Below are 25,212 nucleotides of genomic sequence, written 5' to 3'. Positions count from 1 at the left end.
AGCACATGTGATTCTCAAGTACAACAAACTCTTCAGCCCAAATAGAGACATGCTGTAGGAAAGGTATCTTTACATAATTTTAAGGACTCATGGAGGCATGGCCGTATTCTCATTTCTTTGCCCATTCGGTTATTCCATAGAAATCTGCTATTAGCTACGGTTGGAGCCAAAATATTGAATTAAAATTATCATAATTTCATTCTTAAATTCTTATGGAATTTGCCACCCAAAAAAAAAGTATTCTTTTACTTAAAATTTGAGGTTATCATTGATACCAGGTTTGCAATTACTCAGGGAAAGACTTTGCATGCATTGTTGAAGGCTCACTCTGGTCAAGATGAAATTAAAAATTTTATATTCCACTGCATATTCTAACAGCAATGACAGATAGAACACTATATATACCCTTGTATATACATTCTATATAGTTATACAATGTTTATGCTATATACATAAATCAGCATTCTTATGATAATTTCTGTATTTTAGCTCACATAATGCCCCTGAATGACACAGCTTTTTATGAGTCCTGAGAGACTACTCTTTCCCCATACACTGCTCCTACTCAGCCAGAAGGAATCAAGTCTGTGCACTATTGTCCTTTAACATAGGAGATAAGAAAGATAACTATTTCCCAGAGCCTCCTAGAAGTTCTCCCCAATGCCAGTGTGGCTGACTCTGAGATATTTAAGGGGAGACACTGTTCTGTTGCAGTATGAGTCCCAGACATAGTTGATTGTTAACTGACTTGGTCATGAGAAGCACACAAGCAGCTTCCATCAATTTTTAGTGTCTATATCCCTGGGCAGCTTAGGCCGAGCCTGTAGCGTAGCACTTTATTAGACTGTTTGCATGATAGACGTGTGTGACGATTAAAGCATCTTTCTATTGTTATGTCTATGATCTGACTAGTCTTTTGACAGAATCATCTCTTCTGCTGAAGAATGCTCTCAAAATTGCAGAAATAAAATTAATCCTTCTGACACAATCCACTACATTTCTCACCTTGCTTTCTTGTTAAGCCTTTTTTTTATAGTCTCCAACAGCAACTAAAAGTCTTGTTGAGTTTTTACCTTTCCCCTGCTTTCTTTGAGAACTATTTACTGGCTTTCAGCCCCAGTGAAAAGAAACTCCCATTTAACAAATGCACCATATTCTATAGTCCAATCAATACCAACCCTTTTTACTGATCATTTGGCTTAATTCAGAAGAAAAGATGTCATGCTTCATATAAATCACTTTTTTTACTCAAAAGAAGCCCTTATTGAATAAATTGTAGTGTCATTTCAGTCAACAAAAATAGAGCACAAAGATCCTAGGCACCCCTTGGTAGTCTGCATTATTTATCCACCTGCAAAGTGATGTGATTCTGATGCAAATGAAATACATTTTTAACTTACATTTTCTCTTCTAATAGAAAATTACTACAGAAGGCTAGAAATGTCCCTATTTATGTAAGTGGACTTTCAATTACTGTAATCCCACAAGCACTGTACATGTATGTATATATATGCCCATGTTCATCCACAGTTCTAGCAAAATTGAGCCCATTAGGCAATGCTTCACTTTGTTCTTGCTGGCACTGCCATTCAGGTGCTTTGATAAAACAAGCAGGTCGAGTCCTTTTAGAACGACAATTCAAAACTGTTCACTCTCAGCTTTTAGTTTGGATCCAGGTTGGAAATACGACACATTGCAAAATCACACTGAGCCAGATTTATGGCATAATGCAATAGATGATTCACCAATACTTTTGCTTGTGCCAGACTGAGACAACAGACCTTAAATCAGCAGTCAGTGTCAGCTTTGGAACTGTATGGTCTATCTTAAAAGAATAACAGAAACAAAACAAAAAAATCTCTGCAGAACATTTTTTTTGCAGTTGTCAGAGACACAAAAGTACCATGATACTGACACTAACATGGAAACTGTTTCCATATTTATGTAAATTACATACTGTGGCTTCAGGAATGTAAACACATGAAGTTTCCATGGATTCCCACACGCAGTCTGAAATATGGACAAAGGGGATAAAATTCTACCATACTTCATCTTTAGGGATCAGAGAAAAAGGTATGTTTCACATGGCAGCTATAACTGCAAAGTCGTTGGCTGCATAAGCATTCAAGGGCACTCAGCGCATCTCATTTTAAGCAACTGTGTGTTTGAGTTTGCCAATAATATGCTCTGAATTCTTCTACAGACACTGGAAGCATGTGTGTGTGTATGTGTGTTTGCTGTCATAACCTATCTGCCCAAGCATTGACTGTCTTGAAAGATTAAGTGCACCTATTTTGAACTGGAGGCTGCACGCCATAATTTTTAGATAACCCGTTTCCTTCTTAGTGAAAACAGAAATAAAAATATATTGTGCACACTTCATTGCTAGAACCTTTGACCTCAGCTGCCTGTCTAGCTGAGACTGTGATGAATGCTTTGTGTCTCTTCATTTTTAATTGCTCATAAATTGTTATCCCATGAAACACAAAACTAGCCTTGTCCTCATTTTAGTAGGGGTTGGAGGTCAGCCTAACAGTAATACAATTAAGGAGTGTCTTTGTGTGGGGGTGTGGGAGTGAGGAGGGCAGGAGGGTTACAGAAGGTTGTGGTAGTGAAAGATGTATTCCTTTCCAAGGAAATACAAAGCAAATTCCACACTTTCAAACAAAAGTCTTTAATGTTTGACAGTGTTGAGAAAAGCTCCTGGGAGGGCATTTAGAAGGTCAATAAAGTAGGCATTATTTTCCATATCTGTATAATCACCCTTAAACATACATGTACACATGGTTATATATGATAGCACCGATTTTTTTGCAATGACAAACTTAATCCTATGGATCAAATTTCACTCAGGCATGCATGTTCCAACTTCCTTATTTCAGAAGAAATAATTGTCTACCTTTTGACTCCTCTGGAAAATAATCTAAACCACATCTCTGAAGCAGTTACTTTCCTCTGTTTAATCTTCTCTCAGTTGCCACACATTTCCTTCCTGTTTGTGAAAAGCTGGACTACTTTTAATTCAAATTATGTACAGTATGCCAAGACATAACAGTCTTTCAAAATGTCTGGTAATAAATAATGATAAATTATTAACTCAATGGCATCAGGGAGCTTAGCATGCCTAGATACAAACCTCTTGATTTTGGTTGAATGAATATGCAAATACAGAAAGTTAGTTGAATTTGCTTTTACCTTGCACCATACATAATTCTGTTCAACAAAAACTTTACTGGGCTTTCAGTAACTGAATATATCTTCATATTCCTACAAACCAAACCATCCTGCCAATAGCAGGCTCCTATCGGGGTTAATTCAGGCAATATGTTCCAAATCCCGTAATGATCCTTGTTCTATAATTTAGCTCTAACAAGACATGGTACCTGCAGCATAGCCACCATGTTCTCAGGAACTTGTTATACAGCTTGGAAACAGTCTTCTTCAGCCCATTGCACAGGCCACTTTTAACAGCTGTTTAAAACAGTACTGAGAGCTACAAAGAAAAAAAGCATTTAGCATCCACTATTGAATTCTTTCTGGTAGAAAGACAATTCCATCACTTAGTCATAGTATAACAGTCATATATAATATAAGTTTAGTCATAGTATAACAGATGCCACCAGCTCATACAATTTCAGAGATTCAGATAGCAAAAGGGAAAGTTTTAGTCCCACTAAGTGACACACTACTGAACTGAGCAGCTCAAAAAACCTGCACCATCTGACCTACATGCTCACCAGCGACCTGTTACCACACTTTTACAGGAAGTCATACAGATTCATTAGATACTGCATGGAAAGAGATACAACAAGTTATTAAGGGAGAATGCTAGGGTCCCAAGATCATTTGAACTGGATTTCCATAGTATTTAGAAGCTTTCATTCAAATCTATGTTGCATTTATTTTTTTTCTGAACTAAAATGTATTATCTGTCAATTACTAATATTTTATCATTTTATTTCATAGAATATTAATTACTTTCACATGAACACTACTGAAGTACTACTAGGAAAGGGAACAGAAACTACTGTTCTTCCTCTAATGAAGGATTCTGGCTTGCTTTGCTGTGCTAGTAGTTGAAAGTGCACATGTTTGCTAATGGTGCCACTAAGATTAAATTGTATTTCAGGCTTTCTGTAAACTGAATTTTTACCTGATCTTTAGCAGATAAAAAGCATAGTAGCATTTTCAGGATGTGGAATGGAAAAACTTGTATTTCTCTGATATATAGGATCTATCAAATTATTCTGCAATGTTTATCACGACTTCTGAAAGTCTTACTGTGTTACTTTTAAAATCCATTCCTTAAGACTGGTGATTCTATGAGATTCCTATTTCTTTGCTCAAAAGTATAGGCCTGGTACTGTCCCTCTGTACTTAATCTAAGCTGGGATTCAAGAACCAAAGTTCCACCTAAATCACAAGTAGCTGGACTGCCTACACCCCAGCATTACTCAAGTCTTCAGTGCTAAAACTGAAGCTCAACTGCTGGTGTCTTGCCTGCCTCCTGCTGGAAATCCCCACATCTGGCACATGGGCATTCTGCCCCCATTACCTCCTGAGGGAGTCACATCTGTTCATTGTTGCCAGTGCCTCCATTTCTCATAAGAGCACCTTGCTCCATAAGATCCTACCTGCATTAGAGGCTGGTCAGCTTGCATCTCAAACTGAGACAGGCACCGTGTTGGATTCCTAAACGTTCAGTGGAATTGTCAAGACTGATTTCTCAGGATCTTCAGAAATGCCTATCCCTCCTCATCCTTTACGTGTAGAGATATCTCGAGAAGTTGTCTTAGGACTTCCTACCTAAAATTTAGGTATGCCTTTGTCCCACATGTTTTGATCAGGCAAAAGATGAAGCTCGACTTGCAAATGCTGGTAGGCCTTAACTTTACACAACCCTTCCACAGACTTAATTGGAAAAAGCCTAGTATTAACCTGATAAATAACTCAGGGTGCATTTCTGATACCCTCTCAGTTAAAATTTATTACAGCGCAAATGACAACTCCTAGTGTTCCTGTTGAATCACAGCATTGCATTGAAACATTGTCATTGAAAATAGAAGACTGGTTACTTTTAATAAAATCTACTATTTCATTCTACTAATGGAGAATGTTCTTTCAACCTTGTGTACAAAATCTCTCTTAAGAGTCAGTAGGGTCAGATCAGGTGGGTGTTGCTGCCAGCGTCTAGCCAACCGCTCAACGGGAATTTCCAGCAATTGGCCATCTGAGTTATAAGAACTTGATGGGCTCTCCATCCTAATTTTTCTTAGAAAAGTGGGGGGTGGGGGTGGGGTGATAATAGGTTTGGTAGTAAAGATACTGTTTCCATAACTTGTCATGTGTTCAGTTCCTCAATTATGAAGTAATTGTTCAGAAAGGAGACTGAAAAGTTTGTACTGGATAATGAAAGGCTATATGGTGCTTTGGGGCAGACTGTGAGAAGTGACCTGGGGTTAAAATGAGATTAAAAGAAAGGTATCTCCTAAAGAACATGTGATCTGTGCTGGTTTTCTCAATGCTGCTGAGAAAGAAACCACCACTCTTTTCCCTTTATGTGCCCCTTTGAGGGAAGGGTATCAGGCCCAGAAGCAAAGGCCAGCATGATAGGATAACTGCTGACGGCAAACCTCTCTGCCTAACGTGTCAGAGAAAGAGAAGGAAGGCTAAAGTCTGCCTTTCTCTCAAGTAGAACAGATTTTATGCAAAAGAAGGCCAGTCCTGGATGAGTTGTTGAAAGATAGTTCCCAGATATGTTAACTAATAAAGCAGTGGTTTGCCCAAACTAAATTCTTGATGTGCCTATTCTTCTGATGCTTTGGTTGGTTCTTTTTTTTTTTTTTTTCAAAATACCATATTTTTAGAAAAAATAGCTGCCACTTTAAGTGAACCTAGGACTGTGTATTGTAGTTAATTTGCTTTTTGAATAGATTTGAGTCTCTTATGTGGGGAGACTCATGCTTGAGATATAGTGCATCATACACTTTTAAAACCATTTAATATTAATTATGTGCTACAAAGGTCTTGAGTTCATGAGATATTTCTCTTCAGGGCCATAGACTTTAAACACAGCATGTTTCTCAAAACAAAGGAGACAATGAATTTGAGACTTCAAGTAACCAGTGTTAGGGCAAAGCTAATGATTCTGGACATGTCTTCTCCAGCATGTGGCAACTTCTGAAGGACCATCCTGGACTACAGATGTCCCCTTTGAGGGCGGCAAAATAACTCTTACAGAGCAGGGAGCTCATACTGGGGAAAAGCGGTGGCGTTTGGAAAGCAGGCTGTGCTTGTTAAAGACACCCATTTTACAGTCCTAGCATCAAAGACTAGTCAGGGTTTCCAGAGGACCTGGCTCCACTCTGTGAACGGAGCATGTTGCCACCTTGTACTTTCTTGCCAATCTCACAATGAGAATCAGGAGTGCTGGGAAAGCTATTAAACACAGTTCATGATGCAGCCTTATCTCTGGCCTTAGCTCTGGTGAGCCCAGGTGGGAAATAAAGGTCATTTACAGAGCACTTCCCACAAACTAGAGAGAGATGCAAAATGTACTCACCTACTCATAATTCTCTTTCTCTGGAGTAGATACTGTGTCCTTTGTGACCCATTAGAGCTGGATTATTCTTCTACTCTAAACAAAGAAGCTATCTGATTTTTCTTTCTTTTTTTGCTAGCTTCTCAAACTAGTGCTAACTGCCCAAAATGGGAAGCCAAACTACAAATCCTGATGAATAAACATTCTGCAAGATTAGCCATCTCTGAGCAGAAGATGTTCCCTTTTATCTATTTAATTTATCAAACAAAAAATGGAAATGAAGATGGTAAAGCAAGATACCAAAACGAAGGAATCGAAGGATTTCTCCCCTAAGCGCTCAGCAGGAGTGCTTTCTGAGGGACAAAAGGACGATTAGAGAAATGATGCAAATGAGACAGTGTTCTGGGTGGGGTCTTTCCACAGCCACTGTAGAAAAGGGAAAATTCCGAGCAGGTAAATACATTTTAGCTTGCTCCCTTGTGGGTATCTCGTGCTCAGTGATGCATCGCAGGTGGGACGTATCAAACAGTAAAACAAATCTCCACAAGTGTAAGAGACATTTAAGTTATCAGGAAAATTGAACCCAGAGGAAAGAAAAGCATTACTTGACAGTGGCTGTGTTCTTTATTTTGTTGGGGTTTTGTGTTGTTTGCTGGTTTGGGTTTTTTCACTACCTTCCCACAGCATAGGAAGAAAGACATTTTTAAAAATGGATAAAGAAATCTTCTAAATACTGCAGAATTCTGTGCCTACAGGTCATGGCTGGTCTGAACAGTAAGTATGGGAAAGCATAAAAAAACAGGTATGCACACAAGGAGAGAAGCACTGACCTGGTGCAGCCTTTTCCTTGTCAGCTGCCCAGAAGAATGCTTGTCTTAAATAAACAACCTGATGCGCTAGCAGACTTTTGAATTTATACATCAGGAAACAGCAGAGGTGGCTGCTTGCCATCCCTTCTTAAAGTTGCCCACATAATCCTAAAATTATATCTGATGCTCTTCAATGATTAATTTTTGCATAAACAGAATTTTTAAGCTCCATCCACATCTCAAGTGCTAATGCGTATAAATGACTGATCTTCTAGAAAGAGTCAGAGCACAGGAAAGGTAAGTGTTTGGTTCAGATGACAACTTAAGCATGCTAATAAAATGGAAAATCAGTCAGAGAAGGTGCACACTACTACTGGAGTGAAGGTTGATCTCCTAAAGTGCAGTAAATCAAGTAATAATTCATTGTAAGTGATATAAAGGGATCTGAATAATAGAAAGTTTTATCAGTGTATTTACAAAAAGGTTGTTCTGTGCAGTCTAGTTCTGCTTTCAGCCTGGTTTCCAATGGGGCCTTTCTCTCTGTCACCATCCTTCTGAAATCGTTCCCTGCAAAGAGTCCTGTTTCTGTACACATCCATTCTGACAATACCATAGGGAATGGCAAGCCTACACAGGGACAAGCTTGGACGTAGATGAAAAATCTAACTGGCCAACAACACCATTGTACTAACAAAGCCTGCTTTTCCTTCAGAAAATGTCAAATATGGGTCTCTCATCCAGCTACCACTTTATGTAAAACCGATGAGAATTTTATTATTCTTGTCTCCCCTTCTTAAACAGACTTCCTTTTTAACAATTTTAACAAATTTAATAAAATATAGATCACAGATTCAAGATGTAATTAAGAAAAAAAAACACAAAACAGATTAAGAAAGTAAACACACAAAGTTTAATAAATTAAGGAAAAACACTATTAAGTGTTGACTCATCTAGGAGAGCTTTTTGAGACATGGCTCCAAAGAACTGGCAAAGTTCATTGGTCACATAGAAGAAGACTTTAATGGACTAATTTTGTTGTAAAATCTGTATCAATAACACTTGGACACCAGGACTAAGATCCAATAGAGCCCCTGCTTAAGAGGTAGCTAGCTCTATTTCAACCCTAACCATGCCCATGACCCTTTTTAAGGCACCATTAGCAGAATTTTCAGGTCTGGTCAGCATGTACACAGATCACTTCTATGACAAGCCATCAGCAAGTGATCTTGCTGTCTCCCAGACATTGGTGTGAAGCCAAAGGGCTTTCATCAAAGCTAGAAATAGCGTAAAACACCCAATGTGCTTCTAGCAAAGCCAGCAAATTGGCATGGAGCTCTTTCATTATAGAATGCTGCAGTTTTGAGATGGAATGTCTGTCCAGGTAAAAGGTCTCTGCACTGCCAGAATAATAAAAACTTCTTTTTCCCATCAACAAGAATAAAGATACACTGTGTGTGCAGGTGAATTTATTTATTCTCAGGAAAGCGTCCACTTGTGTCAAAATGCAGCTACAGCAGTGCTCTTTATTGTGAGAGGAAAGTTGAGGAGAGGAGAAGAGAGGGAAAAGGAAACAGAGAGGGCCAGCAGGGTATGTGAGAAGGCTCAATTCTGAGCACCTGATGGGAATTTCAAGTATATTTGGAAAGCTGGAGATGTTTTGAAATTCTTGTACATTTCTTGTTTTCTCTTTGCCTTCCTGAGTACCCTTCCGAATAAACACACTGCAAAGTGCAAAGCATAATCGAGAAAGAATTAAGGGACCTTATCATGAAGAATCTGTGAGCAGGTGTGTCCTCCTAGAAGAGGGAAAGGAAGTGTTGCAGTTAGATGTTCCAACTTTTTGCGTTATTTGTTTTAATAATTAATTACCCTCAGCTACTTACCAAACCACTTTCTGGTAGCATGTTTTTTCTATACTGGCAAGACAGCCTGCATGCAACTTACTGAAAATGAGTTCTAGCTGTCTCTGAAAGACAGATCCTCATTTGCTTAGACTGTCCTGCCCCATAGTTGTAGTTTGTGTTGTTGCTACATTTGCAACCTTGCTGCTGCCATAGCCTGAAAGCTGCTCCTTGATGAGGCAAGGAATACTATTAAAAATAAATAAATAAATAAATAAATAGGCATATTTATAGAAGCAAGGCTGACAAGGGGGGGTGTGTGGAGAATAGGGCATAAGCACTCATGCTTGAAACCCCTTGCTTGTGCAATAATGAGCTTGAAAGCCTTGCTGAAGTGGTTTTACAGCTGTGCAACAAAATGGTGCACTCTCCTCCCTTAATGCTGACATTTTAATGTAGGATCACAGCTATTCAGATTGTCCATTGGAGCTGGCAGGCTGATGGTGTGAGCAACTACACACTCTCATCAATGTCGCTTGGATGAAAGCTGCTGTCAGGCTCAATAAAATGGCAGGCTAGGCCAATCTGGCACACATGAAAGGAAACTGGAAGAAAGGCTTAATTGCACCTCCAGCAGATTCCAGTTATGCTGCTGGTCTGTTAACAGCACACAGCCTGGCACGCCAGTTCAGTTCGCCGTGCTGTGTTCGTAAGAAAAACTCCTTGAAGGTATGGCACAAAGGCAGTCTGGGTTAGGCCACACCAACCAAAGCCAAAGAGAGCACAAGTCTACCTTCTCAGCTAGGTTAGCAGCAGCCACCGCAACTAGCAAAAAAATAAAACACAGATAGAAGAACCCTGAAATGTGAGGCTGGTTTGGTCCACGTTGGAGGGACCAGGGCAGGGTCCATCAGCTCTAGGAAGATGCCAGAATGGACTGAACACTCAAGGAAGATCCAGTGGGAAGAGCAGAAAACAGTAGGTGATATTTAAGCCTCAAAAGAGGGAGGGGAGAGGAGAGGAGAGGAGGCATGATTGATGAAACCAAATACTGTGGCATTCAGTCTGAATGAGTGCTGGGTGGCATCACGGATGGAAAAACTAAGCATTTGTGTCTTTGATGTGTTGGTAGGGGACTGAGGAAGGGCAGGGGCCTGGGTTTTACTGCCCTTTCTCTTTCCTGTTCAGTGGTCACGGTGGTCATGACCTGTTGGTACAAAGTTTGCATAAAAAGTTTTCTGCTGGTACGGGGAAGGAGGCAAGGAAGACAAATATACTGGATACAAAAATCTTGCTAAGGGTAGGGAGCAATCTTTTGCCTCTTAAACGGGATTGAGATAATGGGAAATGATAAGATAGCTCTGGATATCTCCTTTTGCTAGCATTGTGAAAATAAGGAAAGAAACTGTGAATTAAAAAAGAGAGCCTTCGTACTTGCAAGACAAGGCAGAATTACTAGTTTCTACGTAGACCACAGCACCAGGTGGCCACAGGGTAAAAGATTTAGTCCATTCATTCGATCTGTCTTGGAAGGTGTATGAGAATCATGTGATCTCTTAATATTTTTGTATCTAGCCTTTTTTAATTTTATTTACAGGCATGTCCAAGGACCACACAAAACAAATCCAAGACTGCAATTTTATTACTTTTTTGAAGCATGATAAAAAGGAATTATTCTGAACAAATATTAACATTTTCTATAAGGTTATTCTCTTGTAGCATAGTCTAAAAATACTCAAGAAAATTATGATTATGTACTGTGAGACACTGAGGAGAAAGAATATAACCCTGTCTTGTGATGAACCTAATTTCAGTTGCGTAACGCTTTACGTTTCTAACTCTGGATTACAACCCTCACTGACTGCTGTACTTTGCGTTCTTATACTACCTGAGATAAATAGATCTTATTTCTATTAGGCACTGGGTACTACACAGCTAGGTAGAAGAGACACTGTGGTCATCTGTACTGAAATTACCCCAATTTCTGGAGTTCTCCATACAGCACATTAGAGCAAATGAACTCAATATCTCATCCATATAATGACCTGCCAAAACCAGAGAGCACAGGAACTTCCCATAGCACATAGGTGGCTAGAAGCCTGAAAATGCTCCTTCTGACAGCCTGACAAATACAAATTAATATTCTTATTCCTTCCTTAAGGAACAGCCTGTCTGTGGTATAGAAGTCTCCCATGCTTATGTTACAGAGCCAAGCTGCCCGATGTTATGGGCCCTGCCCATCCTTAAGATCACAGCTGTAAAGAAATTAGACCAACGAGGTTGCCTGTGGTTTTTCAGCATTCAGTGGCAGAGTAAGCTGTTTAGAAATTTGCTTTGGATAAGTAATTCTGGTAGTGAACTAGTAATTCTGCCTTGCCTAATTCCCTTTTGTTCTAAAGTACATAATGGGTCCCAAGTTCCACAAAGAAATCATCAGTATGTGCCTGGACTTGGGGACACTGAAGGTGTCCCTGCCCATGGCAGAGTGGTTAGAACTAGATAATCCTTAAGGTCGCTTGCTTCTAACCCAAACCATTTTATGATTCTATAATTCTGTGACTGTTCATTGCCTTGAGAGGATGGAATAGATAGTTACACTGCTTCAAAGTGTATTTAGCACTTGGGATAATTTCCCAGAGATTCAGGACTGGAATCATGTTTTGGGGGCTTGGAAATACACAGATCAGAATTTTTGCAGCAGTCTATCATCTACTGAGGAGTTTAGAGCTTGGTGGCATTCTAACAGACATTAAAAATATATGGAGCTTCCTTTAATGTAAAGTCCTTTGATAGTAAAGTGGATGGGCATAGAAATGGCCAAATCCATTCCTTTCAGTGACAGATGAAGTCACAAAAGAAACATTTCCTTAGCTTAGTTACATATGATACAGATATTCAACACCCTAGAAATTACAAAGGGATCAATAAAAACTGGAAGAACTTCATAGACACATCCTTTCTTAATTGAAAAACTAAACATGACTGCTGCAATAAGAATAATATACCCAGTGTTGACCTACTTCAAAGTAGAAGTCATTTTATGGCTGCTTGCTTCACTGTCTACTTGTTTCCTTGAAGATAGCTTTATATAAAATATAAATATTCCTTGCTAGCATTTTGATCCAAGAGAAAAGTTTCATCCTTCAATAGTGCACGTAATAGAATTGGTCAGATTTGAAGCATGGGAGCACTTTTTTATCTTGGATCTTTAATATTTTATAGTTCAGGCAACAGAATTTAACCAAACCATTGGAAATATAAATAATAAGCTCTCCATACACACAAAAAATCTCACACTGTAGCCTTAATCTTGGTTTTTGCTTTACTGATTTACCTGTAGTAAAAGCATGATTTAAATAAGACCTAAAATTTGCGTTCTTATTTGATTATCTCCTGGAACAATTAATGCCCCTGAAAAATTTCAGTATTTTGGCCACAAAGCAAATTTAATAAGAACAAGAGTGGTAGCACTGAAGTCAGAAGAAAGGTCTATTAAATCAGTAACCCTACTGATTTAAATAGGCCTAACTTTGCACCCTGTGACTTTACAGACACTTATCATGCAAATTTTCAGAACATCCTAGTAAGCTCTTCACTCTTGAGATACTTACAAGGTCCTGCCTCCAACAGTTTCCCAGAGATGCACATGCCATGTGCTGACACTTGAACCTCTTCTCTACTCTAAACTCATCAGGTTCTAGAACAACATGAGCTTTTATATCATATAATACCACTCCATTCTCCCAAACTTCTTAAAATTACAAAATGATGCTGCAAATTTTGAGAGAATAGCTTTATTTACAATGTTTTAATGGTATCTTTACCATCCTTATGGCATAAGAATCATTTGAAATCTTACAGAGCATCTATTCTCATGAAGTTTTCATTCTAATTTTCTATGCCATACAACATCACACACATTTTTCTAACTCACAATATATATGAGGTGCAGTCTTCAGAAAGATATTGAGAATCATAGATTGTTCTATCTCTTTTTGGTTGACAAACCTCCCTCACAAATAGAGCTGCCATGATTAATAGGAAAATCCTATAAAACAAGATGCTGGTGATAGTGAGTATGATATTTTAATAGTTTAGTTTACAATGTTTTATGTTTTAAGATTTATCTAAGATAAAGCTAGAAACTGACTAGTCACCAAATGTAGCAGGCAGGGAAGGACAAATGAAATGTAGCATTCAAGGATATGTAATCATTACCAAGCTGATACTGTTCTTATACAAAGTTGATGGCTGAGAAGTTAGACATACTGTTTAAGCTAATGCAGATTTCTCTAGAGTACACAGAGAAAAGCTGCATTTCAGCAGCTGACTCCTCTCACTCTGGTTTCCGAAAAAAAAAGAGATTAATTTCCTCCTGAAGGTGATAATCTCACACCAGTGAGTACTCATGGCATCAAGATATCTAGGTTAGAAAGGGCATCTAACTTCTAACCAGCTCGTGACATTAATGTCATCTCCACATGTTAAACTACTTGGAAAAATTAGTAGGAAGCCAGTGCAGTAGTAAGAGTCAGGATGTACAGGATTTATGTACAGAGATTTCTGCACCTCTAACAGAGGCACAAGGTAATAGCAATGCTGAGAGAAGCTCATGTGCAGTTCGGGAGCAGGGGGAGACATTTTGAAGAAAGGCACTTGCGGTACCTGGCGTGTAGCTGACTTCAGTGAGGTGCACATCAACACAGCATGCCAGCTGTAGGTGACAGCAAAGCTGGAACCCACAGCTGATATTTGAGAAACCACATTCATCCGGCAGTGGGACATGACAGCTAGGAAAATAAATTGTTTGCTAAAGGATAAGCAAAGCACCCCAAAGTCATGCTCTAACCACCTCAGCTTGTTCTGTTTTTTCCTGCCTGAAAAAGCAGTTTCTTCCCCTGTAGTTTCCTGCCTTATTCAGGCCTGATGACAACAGAAAGAAGGTATACTCCGCATTTAATGACAAGAAGCTGCAGCGCATACTAATGGCACCATAGCTCCTAATATCATCCAATATCCCCTGCTGGCTTTGCAATTACATACACATGGAGCAGGTAAGTGGCATGTGGCACTCCCGGTGAGGATAAACAGGTGTCTAGAATTACCTTCTGACATCTCTCGGAGGAAGAAGGTAAGTGTGAGTTAACTGACCCCACACACAGCTCCAAATGCCTCGAGGTCCCTAATGGCAAAGGCTGATGTCAGGGTAAGAAGAGTCTGCAAGTCGTCTTCTAAGTGACTACCCTAAAATCTCTTACCTTTCTCCTGGTCAAGACAGTCCTTACTGAAAAGCCAACAAGAAATGTTTTGTAATCAAGTATTGCACCTGATGTCAAGGTACTTAATCGGAGCATACTTACTAATAATCAGAGTGTATTTCATGAGGGTCTTCATCCCCAATTTTATTCTCAGTTTTCTTTTTGTGTTATTTCCTTTCACTGAATTACACACGTAGGAGTGTGTAGCTCAGGAGAAACAGGAGTGTTCTCACCTTGGGATTGAAAAGATAGTTTAATTTCACCACTTGATTTTTTTCCCTTGGAGGGGAAAAAGGAACAAATGAACAAAGGGGCAAAATTTTAAGACAGGTTTAATAGTTTCTGGGGTTGGCACACAACAATATTTTGTGTCCCTGCTGCTATTTAATGCTGCAACCTGTACTAGATTAAATTACATGGCAGAGTACTACAGTGTATTGGACAGCAGGCAGAGAACAGACTGCCCTACTCATTACTGTGCCCTTGACTCAGTGTGTGAACTTGAGTACTCCTCAGTTCTGTAGTATCCTGTATCCATAAAAAGGATAATGGTTCCTGCTTAGAGATTCAGCTGTTAAGACTAAGCTTCTCCCATTAAATATATGGGGAAATACTTGCTTTGGGTCAATTGGTTTTATTTTGGTTTTTTCTAGGTTTTCACAGGAAATCCAATGACTCACTTGGGTTTGTACTCTCAGGACTCTATTTATTTGCTTTTCATATTTTTATTAAATAAATTAGTGAGACAATAAGGTGGGGTTTTTTTAATCATCAAAATTATTTTTTCATATAAACATTCAGATTGTATAATCATAACTGAAAAGTGCTCCTTCATATATAGGTATGTATATACATATATGTGTGTGTATATGTAATAAGTGTTACTATTCAATGTACACATGACAGCATGCCTTGGATATTCATTACTTCTGCATTATTCTTTTCTCCATACAAGCTTTATTCCTGAAACAGTTAAGTTTAGTCAGCAAGCCTCAAATGTCATTAAGTTCCATGTTCCTATTTGGTATGAGACCAGGAGAACCAAGCCATGGACTGAACAAGTTGTGTGGGTACCTCTCAGCAAAGCCAGAGGAGGGGGTCTGGGAAACCAGTGAGTGATCTGGGCATTTTCTGTTCTTCAGCTTAAGGTCCTCTAACTCTCTTAGCTCTTTAATTCCTTTAATTTTTTAAGTCCATGGAAAGAGGGTTTTTGCAATGAAACGGCACAAGAACGGCACTGCGGTGCGATGACAGCCCTTGTTGAAGGCAGGCATCTGCCCAGGCGTTGCGGGTCAAGGGATGACGGATTGAATACTGCCACCTTTTGGCTGTGATCAAGCCAAGGGCGTTCTGAGGAGACGGATTTACCCGGCTTCCTCATAAAGCAGGCTGGGCACCTGGCAAAAGCGCCCTTCCATGCCAACCCAACGCTGAAGCACTTCCAACTGCTGACCTGTAGTACTGCACACACCGTGTTGGCACCACGTAATTCAGTTTCATCCTTCATCTGTGCGGTCCTCGGAACTGAGAAGGCGGGCTAATAATGCGGAGAGCTGTTAGCTTTGCTAAAGGATAAGTGCAATCAGGTTGATGTAAACAGTCACTTCAGCCTGGCTGTGGTACACTCTTCCTGCCTCAGGAATACTTGAGAGTATCTCTCATTGTGTTGTGCTGAAATAGTTTTCTCAAGCGGTGAATTATATGCAGTTTGTACTTCAACCTCTTTTGAGCAGTTAGCTGGGAATGTTTGTACCAGTGCCAGTGACTGTGAGGTGATCTCATTAGAAAGAAAATATTATTAGCCACAGAATTATTTCCCAGTGATTTAATGACTAACTCTTATTCACATGCAACCTCTGCAGTTCTATGGGGAAAAAAAAAAAAAAAACTCAAATATTTGCTTGAGCGCAAGACATCAGGGCCCGCATAGCTTTCTGCAGTCTTCCATCACTGCACGGGGTGCAAATCTGTACCTCGTGCAAAGTTGGTATCAGAACAGGTTCTCCCCATGCCAACCTTAACCACAGACAGAGGTACTGCTAGTGGCCTCTTCCCTCACACCCTACACACTACACCGGCAAACCCCTGTTTGCTCAGGGGCTGAAGGGATGCGGCAGGATGGCCATGTTGGCGTTAACGGGACCGGGCTTTCACCTCCACTTTCTCACCCAGCTCTTTACTTTTGGTAACCCGTAATACGGCAGCGATAATTAACGGATGGGGGGAGCATCCCCCATCTAAACATCCAAATACCGGAGGCTTTCTAAAGGCAAGACGAGCACAGCTGGGGCACCACTCCCACCCTCCCCGAGGCAGCGCTGACCGGGAGCCACCGGGGCCCGGGCCGGGAGGGGGGCCCAGCCACGCTCCCCTCTGAAGTTTGGCCGGCAGCTCCGCTCTTCTTTTCTTCCTCCCTCGCTGTCCCGACCCGAGGGGCGGCAGCACACACGGAAGCTGGGTGGAGCGGTCCGGAGAGCACAGGGCAGGGCAGGGCAGGGCAGGACCCTCCGCGCCCGGCCTCCCCGCTGCCCGCAGCGGCGCGTTGCCCGGCAACAGGGGTGCGTTAGGGACTGGGGTCGCGCCTGCGCGGCGGGAAGGCGGTAGCCGGCAGGCGGAGGGCGGCCGGACGTACAGTGCCGATCGGAGGGGGGTGCTTGCGCCGGGCCGCTTTACCGGGTGTGAGAGGCAGCGCTTACCCGCCCTCCCCCGGCACGGCAGCCGGTCAGAGCCGGTGGTTCCCAGGCGGCCGCAGCCCTGCCCATTGCCGCGCGTGTGCCGTGCGGGACCGGCAGCTGGCGGCGCGGTGCTGGAGCCCTTCCTTAGCCGTGTGGGCGACGGGGGAAGACAAAGCCGCCTGGCTCCCCTGCCCCGCCTTGGCAGATCCCGGTGTCCCGCTGCTTCCATTTGTTTTTGATCTGCCTCATTAAAAGACTATTGATGGCTTTAACCATTGTCCTTGTTTAGGTGCTGATTTACAAGCGCTAATATCTGACTGTGCCGAGATTAATGGGAGCCCGTGAAGTTTACAATTATCCGCAGGTCCCTTGACCACACATGGAGGGGTTTGGGCTGGGGTCACGCACTCTAATGAAAAACTCCAAAGCAGGCTTAAACCTGGGAACATTTTAATAGGATTGAATTTGTAATAGGATTTGGCAGCTTGGCCTAAACTATATGGTAGGGGGGTTTGCTCTGGTGTGTTTTGAAGTTGAGTTTTGGGTTGGTTTTCTTTAACATAGCATCTTTACTACTGCACGGAAAGGTGTGGGGTTTAACATTACAAGTTTATTTTTCATGACAACCTAAGCACATATATTTTTTGAGTATTAAAACAAATATATATACACCTGAATATGTCTTATAGTATGTGTGCAATAGAAGTAGATTGTGATTTTATGCATCTTCTGATGTGCATCTGTGCACTTTGAGCTTTTAACCCTCAAATTTGTAACAACATATATGGCATTTATTAAAAAAAAAAAAAAAAAAAAAGGACAAGTGTGATTGTTACTCCACTGAAATCTTGCCTTAAACAGAGATGCATTAGGAAATAGTAACTGGGCAAGAAATTAGATTTACTGAAAATAGTATTGCAAATAGAGGGGAAGTTACACGGAAAGGCAGGAGAGGACCTAAAAAATGAATCATATGGCTGTTAATTCATTTTACATCACAGGAATGCTGGTGTGCTGCTCAGATTGCTGTGAAACAGGATCTCGGGAATTACCTCATTATTAGGTACCCTCATCAGTAATAGTTCTGAGTTTGTGTCTTACTGGGTTGGGATTTTTTTGGTAGTTTTTTTTTTTTTTTTTAGTAGCACAACAAACCTGGAAATATGTGATACTTGTCTTCAGGGTCATCATAGTACTTTCACGATATAAACTGTAAATCCTACAGCACTGAGGAAGTTACAGTGGCTAGAAGGTATCATGAAAAAATAATGAGAAACTAATACAGATACAGTTTGCCTGGCTTTAAATGTTCTAGTACAGCCAACTCTAAGGATATGGGAGCTTGCAAGAAAACATCAGCAGCAAATCCTGCACTAGAATATATCCATGAAATGTCAGAGAATGCCATTGGCTTTGCTGAAGTAGCACCAGGCAAACAAAAAAAAAAAAAAACAAGAAGCAGATTTTGCCCCTGTTTAGAGGCTCAGAGCTCCACTTTTTGTAGTCAAGACTGACACAAGAAAGTTCTAGTGCCAGGTGTCCATGTATGTCTGTATTCCCAGTCCTTTGCACTATTGTAGCCCCAGATGTTCTTCATCTTTTCTGTTGTTGTACAGTCAAGTTCTGGAGTATTCTATCGCAAGGTTGTATACATCTGGCTCCCCTAGCTAGATGTATTAATTTCTGTGGCAGTCTGTTGCAGCTCCTTGAAAATTCTGAGGCAGGTTCAGATAACAAAAACAGGAAAGACTTTCTAATTAACTAAAATAGTAGTAGTAGTAGTGATGGTATCGGTATTGCTCTTATTATCATCCCAAAGGACATCTGTGGTTGTGTTATTTGCTAACTTTGTTCTAGTGTTGATTTTCTATACTAATATACTACCTAATCATAACCACAATGTAGGATTTGAGGAGATACTACGTATAAGGCTTTCCTGACAAGTGAGTGGGAGTTCTGTAGTGCATCCCAGTAGCCATGTAGCTGTAGTTGGATTAGGAGGATTAACAACTGAAATGATTAAGTATTGAAATGTGCATCATCTGTTAGCCTTTGGGAGTAAAATCTGGAAATCGGTGGGACAGTCCTCACCTCCCTGAGAAATGTTGCTTTATGCTATTTGCAGGTCCAAGAGGACAAATCTGTTTCACCTTAAATTATTCTGGAAGGTTTATAAATTCCACTGGGACTAACTGTATCTGTATTTTGAGTATTTCCAGGAAAACTGGATCAAAATTTTGCCAGCTACTCTGGATCCCGTTACATGTAGCCCAGTGTATAAGGTAATGTTGAGAATGTTTTAACCAGGAAAAATGTTTTCTGCTCCGCTATTTTCTTTGAACTCAGATTACACTGTCTCATTAGCAGTTCCTTAGTGTCTGACTGAAGTAGGATTCTGGATGAAAACGAACTGACAGCAACTTAATCTAAACAAGTAGGACATGGTAATTGCTCACAGAGAAAAGTACTTTAAAACGGTTAGTAAAAGCCTGTGGGGTAGGAAAGGAGGAAGCGGGAGCTGGGGGAGGTGTTGCTCCTGAGCTAATAGGTAGGGCTGACTGCTGGTTCCGTGCTATGCTAGATACAAAGATACAACTTCCTCTAAGATCAGCTGGGATTTTAAGGTTCAAGCCCTTCAGGCTGCTTGGTGCTCTCTTCTCTCTTTCTTCCCCCAACCCTTATTGTTAAGAAACTTTAATTTTCAGCTCAGCTGTAGTGATTCAGTCTGAGGCAGACGAGGGGAGAATGCATCTGACAGTGGGAAAGTGAGGCCAGATATATACGCTTTCATTACCACTTAAATGTGTAGCTCATAGACACTTTACATTTGCTAAAGCCAGCACTGCCACAGAAGAACCAGTCCTGCCAGCCCCTGGCCCCAAGTGGGCATTTCCATCCGTCCTCCTTATTGCCGTAAGTCTGCACCATCATACCTGCAAGCAAAGGTCAGAACACCTCCAACAGCTGACCTGTGTAACCTATCCTGTGGACGAACATGAAATGGAAATGCAAATCACCACTGTTGCTCACCATTGTCAGTCCCCTGAGCCAGCTGCCTGTGGGGCTGCCCCGGAGGAGCTGGGGATGAAGAACCAGGGGATAAAGGAGGTGACTGGTGCTTTCCCCAGCAAAGTCAATGCTGTACGCTCTGCCTGCATGATATGACGACCTAGGTGTCCCTAAAACCTCTCAGGCATGACACTGAGATGCAAAGCGGAGCATAGAGGGGTGAGGTAGCAAGGGTCAGCTGTAGGCCACCATAATTGTGCTCAAAACTTGCAAGAACCAACGGGTGCAACCCAGAAAAAAGGGAGAAAAGTGCTTTCCGAGCGTGCTGGATGGGACATGGATGGAAGAAAGATTTTTATAGGCGATTTTATAGATTAAATCTATGTATCCACGTAGCCCATAATAAGAGGCACAGCCTTTCTGCATGTATCCACTTTAACAAAGGCAGGTTCTGCAATTGCCAAAGGGAGGACTGACTTTCAAAGAGCTGTTGACAATGGCAGCTGCTTTCAAGTGTGTGCCTGCGAGACCTTTAAAACCTTGGAAAAAAACCCAGATTACATGTTTGAACACAGGCAGTTGCCATGTTTCTGCAGTTATTAATTTGTCTTTCTGGTGTGACAGAAATTTAAAAGTAATGCCCATGCATATTACAATTATGACAGCCATGATAGATGTCTGTGGTGACATTGCAATTGTTTCAAGAAAAGGTGTTGAAGTTGTAAAAATATTTTGTAGTTTTTGATCAAACGACTGAAGCTTATTTGGGTCATTTTGTTATTTACTTATAATACACAGAGAGAATATTTTTTAATTTTTTTTTGTAATGATTGATTCTGACTAATAAAGAAGTTTTACATCTCAATCTAGAGGAGAAAAATCTCCTCCTTACATCTTTAAATGTTTTTAGTATGACACCAAAATTATAGACAAAAGCCTCATTATGCATGTAAGTGAAAAGAAAAGTGGATAAGAAAGAGAGATTACAGTCACTTAATCTGTAACACTTGCACTATTTTAAAATTAGAAAGCTATAGCTAATTATCTCATTTGGAAAGACTGATCAAAATCTGACCAAATATCCATGACAGAGTCTAATTTATTGTGTATCTTATATGATATCTTTTCCATAATAGCTAAATCAATGAGACCCAAGTGCCAGTCATTGACCTAATGGACAGATGGTAATTTCCATTTGATAAGGATTAAAGTTTTGGCAATGAGGACAGCTAGAGGTAACAATTTTTCTTGTGCTGAAGAGAGTGTTGAGAATTGCCTTCAAATACTTGTACTGTAAATGAAGGCTGTGTTTTTGTACACAGAGAAGCCAGCCCTTCTCCTCATGACCATTGCTGTCTGTGCTTGTCAGGTCACCAAGCCGCAGCACAAATGCTCCATATCCAGCTTCATTAATGAAATACACAGTGGGCTTTAAGGAGTTTATCATCTGTATGGAACCAGGTTTTGCTTTCTGCCATGACTCAAAGGCACAACAGCATCTCTTTTGGAAGTTGGAAACATCATGAATAAACTCAATAGGTGTTTTTTTCTAGATGCACTTGGCTGCTCAGCATCTAGTCATCTCAAGATCCCATCTCTGAAATTTCAGGACCACTGATGATGTGCCAAATGCGTGCGCCTGCATTACACAGAGAGTTGCTCATTATGAGGAGATGACTGAGTTACGGAGGTTTTTCAGCCAAGGGAGTAGATGTTTCTGCCTGGCCTCAAATCTCTGCGGTCAGCCTCTGACAGCAGTTTTTGCAGAGAAAAAAGCAAACCTGAGTGTCCCACAAGAAAAGATTTTTATCTTCACCAAGTGCCACTGATTTGATTGCCTCCTTCAGCTGGATTGTAGCATGCAAGCCCATGTGACAAATTTACAGCTTCATTTTGGGGGCGTCTTTGGTTGATGTCATAGGTTACAGGCCCTTTAAAGGGAAAAATTTCTTGTTTCTGAAGCCCTTGATGTGGTGTGTCCTAGCTGTTATATGTCTAGAAAACAGAGGAAATCATGAAAGTTTCCTTGTGTGGCACCCCACAAGAAACAATGAGAAATAAAAACGCAACACAAGAAAGCGTTTCATGCTGTGTTTGGACTCCTTCTCTTGCCTTAACATTTCTGCTGCTCTGACTGCTGTAAACTCCCACCATGACTCTGATCCCAGTCTGATCCTAGAGGCGCAACCATGAACCAGGGTAACTGGAATAGGTCCTGGACAAACACCGATTTGAAATTAACAATAATTAAAACAATCCCAAAATGTTCCTGCTCCAAAGATGTTACAACCTGAGGAATAAGGTACTTGCTATGTTCTTTTGCAATGAGCTACTAGCTTATGATACTGTATCATTGTGCCAATGTGATTTTCCATGGAGCTACAGTGCAGGCTTTCTCTTTTTACTAGAGAAAGTGTTAAGTGTAACCATATGCCAAGCATGAAATAGGAGCTAATAATAGATACACAAAGACAAGGGAGTAGAGTTAAACAATAACCTGATACCTGCTGGGATGGTCAGTCATGTTCTAAGCACTGTTCTGTATGATAATTAATCTTTAGGCAGCTCTGGTAAAGTCCTGATTTAAATCCAAAGGTGAACAAGCTAAGCAAAGAATCTGTAAAAACTCCACATAGCACTGGATTAAGGCAGGCAAAGAAAAATCACATATATAAAGGCTGGGACAAACAGTGAATTACAGTTAGTGGAGTCTGCTCTATCAGAGACTGTGTGGCTGTAATGTCTTCCGAGCTTGGGGAAGCACAGCTAGCACTGACAGCAGGGTCACGGGGCACTGGTGTTTATTAGATAATGAAACATGCATTAAGTGAGCACACAAGGAAGCGGTGGAAAAGGCTGATTAACAAGAAAGACCAAGAGCTGGGACAAAATCATGCTTAACTTAGGGAATATTTTTGAGAAGCCTGTTCAGACCCTGCCAGGTATGCTGGGGGATGCACGTCAACACCGGTTTGGAGGGACATGGTCTTAAGTGCTGTGGGAGCAGCCTAACCAGTTTGTAGTAGTACTTAAACTCTGACATTCATGTAAGTGGGGGCAGAAGCTGGGGAAAGGACTGCAGCTAGGGAGCAGAATGGATTTCCTGGTCATTCCCTATTCGTTCTGTTGCTAGTTTTTGTGTCAGGACCCTGGGTTATGATGAGGACGAGGTGGAGGAATTTATTTTTTCACCAATCTATGTTCCAAAAAAACTTCTGAACAAAAACCCAGTGTCTGTTTTGGGTAGTGATACGTCATGAGTGTAGAAAGCTTGGATTAATTGCCATGAGATGAAAAAGAAAACCTGAGGAAGTGATCACTGCTGTTTCTTGGTGCAATGCTATGTGCTGAGAGCTCACCACAGCATGCTGCCATCCTCTAGCCTTCCCGTTTGCTCCTGCTGTCAAACCCTGTTAACCTAGAGCTGTCTTACTTCCCTGCCACTGTTCCCACCGTTCCCTGAAAAAGAGACTGGAGAACCCAAATTTGTTTCTTCCTCATCCTTCTCTCTTTTGGTGACATTGGTGCTGCCTGCTTGTCTGGATGCTGGAAATCAGTATTAGTGCAATTTTTACTGTGTATGTTTTCACAGTTTGCTGTTTTAAAAAATGTTAGGCTACACAACAGTTTTTTAATTAGCTGGCAGAGGAAATGAAGCAAAAGGAAAGCATTCCGTTAGGTACAACCCTCCAATATTTGTATTTTTTTCTTACCAAAAATGAAAAAGAAAACAAGTTGTCCTATGAGTATTGCAGCTCATGGAGCCTGTTCCTACAGATTTGTATCCTGTTTCCTTCCCTCGCTCCCACCACAATAGTTCTGTCTCCCTCTGTAAACCCTCTGACATCTGTCAGGCAAGAAATAGCACATACCCGGGCTAATCTGGAGCCATGCATATGCAGATTGGGCAGCTGGCTACTACCAAGCCACATAACATATCACATCCGAGTTCTTCCTGCCCTCTTTTCAATGGGGTTTTCATGCTGTGTCTCTCTCCACTTCCCAGCTGCAGATTTATAAAAAATGCAGTTAATTGTCTCTAAGACTTCTGCTCCTCTTTCAAATTTGGGTTAAATTGCCCAACACACTAAAAAGTTATTAAGAATGGCTGGCAGAGAAGTGGAGAACCAGGAGGACAGAAGCCTCATTTCCTAAGCAAACCAGCCTGAAATACTTCACTTAAATCACTCTCTAAGGCTAATACAGTATTTTGCTTTACTGTTCTGTGGCACAAACAAAAGATGTGAAAGGCTGAATTCAAATTCAGCTGCAGAATATGGCATCTGTGCCTCTCTACCCCAGGGTGTACTCACTACATTAACCTTCTGGGGGGTAAGAGGTGCAATACTTTCCTCTGTACTTGGAACTGATCCTCAGCCTCCCCAGAGAACATCAGCTGTCTTAGGTAGGGATTCCCATTGGTCCACTATGTTGGTGCTTTCATCCCAAACTGGCTGAGGTGACACTGAGTGAGGCAAGAACTGATTCTTGAGTGTTGATCCCTGTCACCAGACCAAAGAAGCATAATCAGCATTGGTATTTATTTCAGTATTTAATAAAAATGGTGGTCAGCACTGGCAGGGGAGTCTAGTTCAGACCATAGCCGTTGTTTGATAGGGGAAGCACATGGATTCCTCAGTTGCCTGTTTTGGAGTTGACGCAGGATCCTAACTTAGTGCCTAACCATTCAAGCTGTTCTGGCTTTTAACTCTGAAACCCAGAGCACAGTTCTTGCTTATCTTATAGCATCATAGAATAGTTAGGGTTGGAAAGGACCTTAAGATCATCAAGTTCCAACCCCCCTGCCATGGGCAGGGACACCTCACACTAAACCATATCACCCAAGGTCTCGTCCAACCTGGTCTTGAACACTGCCAGGGATGGAGCATTCACAACGTCCCTGGGCAACCTGTTCCAGTGCCTCACCATCCTAACAGGAAAGAATTTCCTCCTTATATCCAATCTAAACTTCCCCTCTTTAAGTTTTAACCCGTTACCCCTTGTCCTGTCACTACAGTCCCTAATGAAGAGTCCCTCCCCAGCATCCCTATAGATACTGGAAGGCTGCTATGAGGTCTC

This window comes from Pezoporus flaviventris, unplaced genomic scaffold (assembly GCF_033815535.1).
Source record: "Pezoporus flaviventris isolate CSIRO_AGI_PZ_B2104156 unplaced genomic scaffold, CSIRO_AGI_Pfla_v1 ptg000031l, whole genome shotgun sequence".
Taxonomy (NCBI): domain Eukaryota; kingdom Metazoa; phylum Chordata; class Aves; order Psittaciformes; family Psittacidae; genus Pezoporus; species Pezoporus flaviventris.
This window is presented reverse-complemented; position numbering follows the sequence as displayed.